This window comes from Asterias amurensis, chromosome 3 (assembly GCF_032118995.1).
Source record: "Asterias amurensis chromosome 3, ASM3211899v1".
Lineage (NCBI taxonomy): Eukaryota > Metazoa > Echinodermata > Asteroidea > Forcipulatida > Asteriidae > Asterias > Asterias amurensis.
The window spans coordinates 25,392,890-25,403,576 of record NC_092650.1 but is presented as its reverse complement, the minus strand read 5'-3'; the positions used below and the strand labels follow the sequence as shown (position 1 = coordinate 25,403,576).

Below are 10,687 nucleotides of genomic sequence, written 5' to 3'. Positions count from 1 at the left end.
CAAAGTTTACCTTTGTTTGTTTTTTTGTTTTTTTTACGATTTGATTGTTTCAATCCTATATATAGAAATAAATATACAATAAAATTCATTTTAAAAATTTCATTTCAAAAAGTTTTTGAATTGTTTTGATATTTCAAAAAATCTTGAGTGGTTATGTCCACGCAGGAAAACTAATTCGCAGTTGAAATACACAATCGAACTTTGGGAGATAAAAACTAATGTCTTTTTCAACAATAAATGATTCTCAAAATACTTTATACACATCGAAAGCTGATGTACTTCTTATGAAGTAACTTTTTATTGCCATAAATTTTAAGAGTAATTACCAAACGTATACCTTCCCTTTAACACCTGATTCCGGAAGACTGTAAATGAAACATTATCTTCCAACAAAATGGTTAAAGCCATTGTCCAAAGGCCCACACTTCGTGTATCACAACTTATATAAAAAATTACAAACCTGTGAAAATGTAAGCTCAATCGGTCATCGGAGTCTGGACAAAATAACGGGAAAACCAACCCTTGTTTCCGCACGTTTCGCCGTGTCATGACATGTGTTTAAAATAAACCCGTAATTCTCGACAACGAGAATTGATAATTGTTTTAATGTTTTCTCAAAAGGTAAAGCATTTCATGGAATAATATTTCAAGAGAAGTCAATCGGTCAAGTTACGAGATAATAATGAAAGAAAAAAACATCCTTGTCACACGAAGTTGTGTGCTTCCTTATGCTTGATTTCGAGACCTCAAATTCTAAACTTGAGGTCTCGAAATCAAATTCGAGGAAAATAACTTCTTTCTCGAAAACTAAACATCAATTCAGAGGGAGATGTTTCTCACAATGTTTTATATTATCAACGTCTCCCCATTACTCATTTCCAAGTAAGGTTATTTACTGAAAATTATTTTCAGTAATTACCAATAGTGTCCACTGCCTTTAAGCCTCGGTTTTGTTAACATTGCTTTGAGTGTCTAGAAAAACAAAATGGCCGCCACACTTTGGTGGAATATTTCTTAACACCCAGAGAAACCGACTGAGTAAGAACTTTCAAAAGTTACTTTGTATCTATCTTTACAAGAATATATTTACAATTTGGGTTGTAAACTAAATAAAAAAGCTCATTTTTAAATTTGACAAAAAAGCTTGCCTTTCGGTGTCTTTACAGAGAGGCAACGTGACAAGAATTCTCCAGACTTCTCATTTCATTATCTTTTTTACGACTCTGCAAGCAGAAAGGAAAACAAAAACAAAGACAAAAAAGTTGGGTTACATTTTTTTTTTTCATTTACGCTCTGCTTAATCTATGATAGCATTAAGTCAACTCAGTGAAGTGTAAAGGAGTAAGGCTTGTGGTAAGTGAATTACACAACTCGTCCTAGGTAAATCCGTCTGACATGACTTAGACTCTTAGGATGTGGTTATGCATGCATGTACATGTACAATATATTACTCATACATGCAAGGGCAGGAAGGCGGAGTCACACGTAACAAAAATAAGGGGGGCAGTTTAAGGTAGGGCACAATTTAAAAGAGCTGCTTACAGAACAAATACCAGACAACAGAATAAGGATACCAGCAGAAACTTGCTTGGCCACGGGTGTGCTTACCAGAAAACTCTATGCTTACCGCGCCCTGTGAAGTACGTGTATCATATTGTGGGTCATAAGCGGAGCACAGTCGTGGCAAATGGTTCACTCAGGTTACCAGCCAAAATACCACCCAATGTTTATTTTTTGAGACTGGTTCCCTTTAGCCTAAGTTTTGCTTTGTAAGAAAATGTGCCAGGCACAATTTTTCTGCTGAGCGGCATTTTTGAAACCGGTCACATGGAACATAATAACGGCACGTTGTTACACGTGCTTCGTGAGAGCTAGCTCACGTCTTGTTCCTCTCTGCCTAGCAGACATGTTTTTCTTTTTTTAATAATCCTAGCCCCCCATACACACACATCTCAACTGATGTAAGCCACGATAAGTCAGGCACATCACAATCATTTGTGACACAAGAAAATCCTCTCGTTGGTGCCAGAGCTATAATGTACTCTGAGGAAGGGTGGAGGGGTTGTTGGATGAGATATTATGCCGGCATAATGTAAACACATCTTAGAGGAAAAATTTCCATCCACATATGACCAGTTTTTTTTTCTTCTGCGCATGACTGTTTTTTTTTTTTTTTTTTTTTTTTTCGCAGTTGATGGCATTTTTTATTGGGAAATATTAAAGGGAAAAATATGTGCTGATTTTGGGGGAAGTACATCTTGGGGAACTTTTTTTTTTTTTTTTATGTAACCGGTAGAATAACTGTTAGAATAAAACAGTTTCATGAAGATATTTTACGTGGGGCACTTTTTTTTTGGTTTTGTTTTTAGGGGGGGGGGGGCAGGTGGCAAGGGTTCTGGGCAGGAGCAGAACATTCTGCTTAGCAAAATTTTTGGGTTGGGCAAGAAATGACCGGGGTACCAGTCGCAGCAATGGCTATTGTATGATGTGCAGCTCAGGTGACATATTGTTGCTGAGCAAACGTCTTTTGTGCTAAGCAATTTGTTGTGCTTACAGGCTTTATGAAATTTGGCCCTTAACACTCCAGTCTAGTGCGCTGAACTCAAGTTCAGGTATTGTCAGGATATGGGTTCGGTTCTTAGTCTTGACACTTTTTGTACTTGAGTAAAACACTTAACCATAATTGATACGTCCTTCAGATAGGACGTAAAGCCGCATAGATTCTGTGTGTCGTGTTTTACACGTAAAAAGAAGTGTTTCTGATCAGTGTGAATAGCACATTTCCCTTTTGACTGTTGGTCACAGCATGGAGTGGTCACAGCTAACCCTTTCAGGTGAGTGGTGTTATTTGGTATCATTTATCACGCAGGGTTTACAACGTGATGATGCGACCTTGAGTGCCCAATTTCATGGCTTTTGTTTGCTTACGGAATTGTGAATTCCACGCTTACAGCAAGCGTATTTCACGGGTAAGCAGGACACCTATGCCAGTGCGTGTGTTTTATTATTCGCTTACACAACTTGTGTAGCAATTTGGCGGAGAATGACGATTAGATTGTAGGCGCATAATTCGGCGACAAGGAAAGGCATGAAATTGGACCCTATAGAATGTATAACCATGGAGCTATAACTGTAGATTCTGTGCGCTGTGTAATACAAGTGAATGAACGCGGTGCATGTGTTAATTAGAGAGGGGGTTTGCCAAGAGCCGTATTAAAACCCCGCATGGGCGAAGCCAGGGTACTAGACTAGTCTACCCATTGGGTTATGTTGCATTTGGACCGAAAATTGCGTCGAGCAACCCCTGAAGAAAACTTGTCCCCTGCATGTCGCAACTTAGTCATTACACGTCTCTGGGTTTGCCCTCCATGGTTTACCCAAGTGTTTCTGGCATGGTAGGCTGCGGATTGCGCCACAGCACCTTGTAAACCACGACAAGTTGTTATATACAAATGGTCTCAATATTCAAACATAGCTTGACCTAATAACATCAGATGCTGTAGTTCTCTTTCATTGTTTAAAAAGTTGCTGAAAAGTCATTTATTTAAATCCACATACACTTAGCTTGTTGCATGTCTTGAGTTAGATTTTTCATTGTATAATTTTCATTGTATTTTTTTACTTCTCTTTTGTTGTATAATAATTTGTTTTTTGTTCTGTGCCTCAGAATAGGGTCTTGTACACTACATAGATGGCGCATTATAAATTAATTATTATGTTTTATTAGTATAGCACACAAGTTGCTTTAGGATAAAGCGCTACTGTAATAATACTATTATTAACTTACTCATTGTTTTGTATTTGCACCCCTCCCCCTTTGGTCCGCCCCTTTCGGTCCACCCCTCATAACATCCTCATAAAAAGAAGTATTGGTGGCAACTTTGGCAGAGACAAGACAAAAGTAAGATGTGAGCACATGCAGCTGAAGGAGTCTGTCCTTGCCTGTGGGTTTGCTGGCCCCCTTCGTCCTTGATGTCACCTAGCATCCCAGTTGAAGCCATCACATCACCGCACTCAAGAGCATTTCACCATGAAATCTATTTCAGGCGCACAAAGGGTGTCACTACTATCCCATTACAGTATGACAAGTGAAATTTGTTTGTTTGTGATCACAAGGCATGTTTTTGATATGTATTTAGACTTCGGGGAGGAACAGGTTAGGGAGGCCCCTGATAGGGGTTGCTGTTTCTTCCTTCATGGGCATAGCAAGGTTTGCGTTGTAAAACAACACACGTTGCTTGATCTTAATAAGGTAATATAGGATGAACTTCATTATTTATGTTAGAGGAATGGAAGAAAGCTAGTTTCTAGAAAAAAGGAGTGACACACCCAACTTAAACGGAATGTGTTTTGTATAAAATCACTCCTTAACGGCAGTGGACATTATTGGTAATTGTCAAAGACTAGCCTTCTCAGTTGGTGTATCTGAACATATGCATAAAATAACTTACCTGTGAAAATTTGAGCTCAACGGTCATTTAAGTTGCGAGATAATAATGAAAGAAGAAAACACGAAGTTGTGTGCTTTTATATGCTTGATTTCGAGACCTCAAATTCTAAACTAAAGGTTTCGAAATCAAATTCGTGGAAAATTACTTCTTTCTCGAAAACTATGACACTTCAGAGGGAGCCGTTTCTCACAATGTTTTATACCATCAACCTCTCCCCATTACTCGTCACCAAGAAAGGTTTTATGCCAATAATTATTTTAAGTAATTACCAATAGTACTGCCTTTAAAACAATTAAAATGTTTCAACAACCAAAGGTACACTTTGTCTTTTAAGGACTGAACTTGGCAATTTTTTATTTTATTTTTTATTTTATTTTTTAATGCAGGTCGCCTGACACACAAGGCCTGAAGGCCACTTCAAGGTGTGGGCTACAATTGTTTTTTCCAGAGGCCATTGCCACCTACTCCTAGGGCTGAAACAGGGTTACCCCTTTTACAGTCCATACGAATGTAGGCTTGGGTATCATCAGTCCGAAGCCTGGCCGGTAGAGCAGAAAGCACTACCTCCCCAATTTTCATTTAGCAAGCGTCACGACCGGGATCCGAACCCACACCCTGCTGATCAGGAACACCCGTGCTTGAATCCGGTGCTCTTAACCGCTCGGCCAGGACACTGCCACAAATAAAACGAAGGGAATTTTGGCACAGCCTTAGCTGTTGACTGATGGTCACAACTTCAAAATCTCAAAACCCTGTCAACATTTCTCAATTTCACCCGATGTTCCAACTAAAACTATTGTTGATATAAACACTGGCCTACAGTGTACAATACGACATTCTCTGTTTGCAGGTGACGAAAGGGGGTGTCAAAGGAATACATCGTAAAAGTGGGCCATTCATTGTTGCAGCCGGTGCGCTACTCATTTTTTGAATAAAGTATGTTTTGCTTAACAGCTTTTTGAATTTGGAGATAGAGAGAGAGAGAGAGAGTTGTAGTAAAAGTCCCATGTGATATTCTCTCCATTGAATCCTACGGTCCAAGTGTAATATTGTCATGTAACTTGATGATTCTTAGGGGTACATTGTGGTCAACCACAAGTGGTGATTCGTGAGAGCAACAACGGGTTTAGGACATTTTTGGACATGGAATCAAAGGGTGCGTTCGTTTAGCTTCCTGGGGTCAACCTCGGTGTGTGGCGGGGTTTTTTTTCCAGGACGAGTGTGTGCAGATAATTACGCCACGCACCGGGGTCGACCCAGGAGACCTAAACGAACGCACCCAAAGATAGTGGCACTGGACGCCATTTTAGGAAGCAACTCCTTTGGACGCCTTTTTAGGAAGCAAATCTGTTGATACAACATGCAGATAATGACCATTTCTATCAATGGGTGCGTTCGATTAGCTTCCATGGGTCGACCCTGGTCTGCCCCCTGTCGTTCGAATAGCTTTGACGTCATTCCATGGTCCCAACTCTGCTTGTGGAGTGGGTCACTTGGGGGCTGGCCCCAGGGTGAGTGACAGTTCGATTAGCTCTTGTCAGGGGCTCACCCGAGTGACACTGGAATCGAACACACCCACTAAAATAGCCAAACATTTGCCTACTGAAATGGCGCCCAAATTCGTATTTTCACCATTATTAGAGAGCTCCAGTTCCCCACCTTACACCTTCGGTGCTCTATAAAAAAAATATAACCTTCGAACGAAATGCTTTGACTCATGTTTTACAGGGTGAATAGTCAAACGTAAACCACAATCAATGTCGGTGAATGCTTATTTTTTGACATACAGCGAAAAGGAAACAGAAAAAGACTGTTGCGTCTGTTTGGAACCGGCGCTGTTAAAGTCGACAACTCACCCAGTGGGGTGCATGTTCAGGACCTAGAAATGAGCAATAATGTGCTAAGCGTTAGTAAGTCTACGCTAAGCGTTATTGTTCATTCACAGTGACTCAGACACCTAGTACTCTGCGGGTGTTCGCCATTGTTGGTTCAAGGATATTTATGTGTGTATGGACAAACGGGTAATAATATAATAAAGTACGAACGAAGTATGAAGTACTTCAGGGCATAACAACCAACAAATAACAGCGTTTTTTTCCGGACCGTCCACGAAAAAGGCCAAAATGTTACACAAATGTTTTAAAGTGCTACAATCAGGAAGGAAAAGCATGTGATTTGGGAAGTGAAGTCATTCTTACCCGACATCAAGGTCTTGATATCAAGCATCTGAAAGCACACAACTTCGTGTGACAAGGGTGTTTTTTCTTCTATTATTATCTCGCGACTTCGACGACAAATTGAGTTCAAATTTTCACAGGTTTGTTTTGTATGCATATATTGAGATACACCAAGTGAGAAGTGGTCTTCGACAATTACCAACGGTGTCCACTGTCTTTAAGTGTGTCATTTTTGTAAAGACCTAAACCCGTAATTTGCCAATCAACTCGCACAAACCCTGCAGAATCCTGAACCAAAACGGAAAATGTTTCGGATCGTGCATGATACCAACATTGCTTGTCTTTCTTTTAAAATAATTTTAAACAAACAAATGAATAAAAATGGACCCTTAAGTTAGATTCGATAAAATAATCTTTATTTATAAACAGAGTTGATTACAAAATGAGCTGGCCATCCCTCATCAACCTAAGAACCCACACAGGCCCCTCACTTTCACCTCCGCAAAATAAATCTTAACACCAAATAACTCACCTAATACCCCTTTCAAAAAGAGCAATGTTTTGGTTGAAATTGTATAAAAGAAAGCAAAAATCCCTCCGAGCGAAGACAAAAGGAAAGTTTTCTCCGAGATTTTGCCCCGAAGGGATCTCTCACCGAGGAAACTGCATAACAATCACAGAACGGGGGAAGAAAAGACCAAATGAATAGAAGCAAAACAAAGTTTTGGCAGACACTGAAGGACAAAGATGGTGAATGGACCGGACCAAACAACAAAAATTGGAAGATTGTTTTTTCAGGGCTGAGATGAGCAACAGAAAAGGGGCCTTTTATGGTCAGCGATGAAAGGGGGAGATTAGGCCGAAGAATTGCTCGCCAATTCATTCAATGAAGCGGTGTTTCTGGAATGGTCAGGAATTAATTTGTCAGAAGACTTTGGAAACCATTTGGACCTTGTAAAGATTTCTCTGTAAATGACTTTTAAGAAAAGGAATGTAAAGTGTTACTTAAGCCTCTTATAACCTGCAAAGCTCAGCATTGGTTATTTCACTTTCTGACATCTTGGAAATAAAACTTATTCATGCGTAAATATGTGTGAAGGCACTGAGGAGCGGGAAGGACATACCAAGAGTTGAGATTTATATTGATTGGAAGAACCCAACTTTCTGTTTTGATTAATCTTCTCGTGAAGTATTACTAGTGTTAATTGTTTGTACACAAGGCCCTAAGGGATGGTAGTTGAAAAACTACTAATCGTATGAGGCTGCCCTGTTATGTCTTTGCGTGTCATGGCTGGACATACTCTGGTGTTTCTGAGTGTGGGTTCGAATCCCGGTCGTGGCAAACAAACTTGTCTTTGTTCTATGGACAGTCTATCTACTTACTTGCAATTCCAATCCTAGCAGACTAAATGATTAAAGGCAGTAGTCACTATTGGTAATTGTCAAAGACTATTGCCTTCACAGTTGGTGTATCTCAACATATACACGAAATAACAAACCTGTGGAAATTTGAGCTCAAATGGTCGTCGAGGTTGTGAGATAATAATGAATGAAAAATAACCCTTGTTACACGAAGTTGTGTGCGTTTAGATGGTTGATTTCGAGACCTCAAGTTCTAAATCTGAGGTATCGAAATCAAATTCGTGGAAAATTACTTCTTACTCGAAAACTATGGCACTTGAGAGAGAGCCGTTTCTCACAATGTTTTATACCATCAACCACTCCCAATTACTCGTCACCAAGAAAGGTTTTATGCAAATAATTATTTTGAGTAATAACCAATAGTGTCCACTGCCTTTAATAATGCAAGTATAAAAGAACCAACAACACTGGTCACGGAAGAAATGAAAATTAAGAAACAAATCCGAATATGGTAATTTTTTCATGCAAAGAAAAATACTTCAAATTTCAATATTGCCATATTTTTTTCAAACAAAATGTTGAAAATTAACAAACAAACCACCACCGGGTGCCATCACTGTTCATACCTCACGCGTTTGTATATAAAAAACACAATTACAAAAACATTGTGAAATAGTTCTTCTGCAAACAAGACTGAAACAAAGTACAAACATAAATGAACGTCTGTCATGATTGATGTTGTCCAACACCAAACATGAGCAAAGAAAATTTACATTAAGACTTTTGAGCGAGTCGAATCGTGTTTAAAGGAACACGTTGCCTTGGATCGGTCGAGTTGGTCTTTGAAAAGCGTTTGTAACCGTTTTTTATAAAATGCATATGGGTAGAAAGATGTTGTGAAAGTAGAATACAATGATCCACACAAACATGCCTCGAAATTGCGTGGTTTTCCTTTGACCTCGTCGACTAACACGTCGGCCATTTATGGGGGTCAAAATTTTGACTCCCATAAATGGCCGACCATGTTAGTTCGCACAGTAGAAGGAAAACCACGCAATTTCGAGGCAAACTTGTGTGGATCATTGTATTCTACTTTTAAAACATCTTTCCAACCATATGCATTTTATAAAAAACGGTTACAAATGCTTTTGTTTTGACCAACTCGTCCGATCCAAGGCAACGTGTTCCTTTAACTAGATGCCACGCCTTCACATGAAATTCAACAGTAGAGCCACAAAGATCTTACAAAACGGGAAAAAAAAGCATCGCCGAAAAAAAAAATTCCAATCCATTTCTCTGTCATTTCATATTCAGCCGTCACTCACTAACTCCTAATTTCCTAATCGTGTGGGCTCAGCGACCCGACCGATCGAAGCTCACACTTTCTGTTGATCATTCTTGCTCTATTCTTCACAAAGTCTCGCTTGACGGCGGGGGAAAGCGCGAAGAGAGAGAGAGAGATAAAACAGAAACAAGAGGAAATCTTTCAAATAACAGGGCCATCAATCCGAGGCATAAAAGTGCAGATATGCCTAACGGGACTCGATGACACCTATAATTATGCCTCTATACCACGACATTGTTTACATTAACTGCTCATATAAACTAAACCTGCAGGGGAAATTAATTTTGGCCACCTCACTTTTCAATATCATAAATTGCCCCTCACTGCCCTCGCACCCCCCCCCCCCCCCTTTCCACCGCTTAGCAGTAGGGGGGGGGGGGCATCATAAAAGCACAGGTGTCATATATCAGTTTCAAGAAAATACAAAATCTGACCTAGGATATGGGGAGTTTATTACTCAAGACATAACACCCATAAATCTGAATTGGTTTATTAATATCAGTTTCCTATGACCTTTGGTTTGTTTTATTTATTAGTTTTTGTATCTTTCAAGGCACTTGACACGTTTGGTAAATTGTCAAAGACCAGGGGTGGATTTCAGAAAGATAGTCCTGACTTAGGACTAGTCCTAGACAATGCTAAGAGATAGGACCAGTCCTAAGTTAGGACCAGTAACTCAACCTAACTTAGGACTGGTCCTATCTCTTAGCATTGCCTAGTACTAGTCCTAAATTAGGACTACCTTTGTGAAATCCACCCCAGTATTATCACTAAGTGTATCCCAATATAAAATGATAAATTAGGGGTCAATCGGTAATCGACGTTGCAAGAAAATACTGAAAGAATAAACACCCTCGTTGCACAAATTTTGTGCTCTTTTAGATGCCTTAAAGTTTTTGTAGTATTGAGCGAGAAATTACTCTCTTGTTTCTTCTCAAAAACAACACGTTAATTCAGAGGGAGCAGTTTCTCACAAGGTTTTACACTATCAACAGCTCTCCATTGCTCGTTACCGTCACAGAATAAAAATGTACTCACACCCCACAATATATCTTATATACTTGAATCTTATCATGCATGCTGATCATGCAATTCCATCGAGCTAGCAAATAAAAACTGACAAATTTGGCATTAATGATCTTGATTGGTGGTGCTGTGTTGTTAACATTAACCGGCATGCTTGCCAATAGAAGGCGTCTGCAATATGGGGCTGTTCTGCTGTATAATAATAGCATAGTGAAGACAGTGGACACTATTGGTAATTGTCAAAGACAAGTATCTCACCATATGCATAAAATAACAAACCTGTGAAAATTTATCTCAATCGGTCGTCGAATTTGCGAGATACTAAT

General features: G+C 39.4%; 1 protein-coding gene across 1 annotated transcript in view; it reads right to left on the bottom strand.

Moving 5' to 3' along the window:
• Window positions 1-282: 282 nt before the first annotated feature.
• The window catches only part of LOC139935459 (uncharacterized), a 93,686-nt gene continuing 83,281 nt past the window's right edge, over window positions 283-10,687 (bottom strand). The window contains exon 5 of the transcript XR_011785814.1: window positions 283-1,223. The gene's annotated coding sequence lies outside the window, so the exon portion shown is untranslated. The remainder of the gene's footprint in view (window positions 1,224-10,687) is intronic.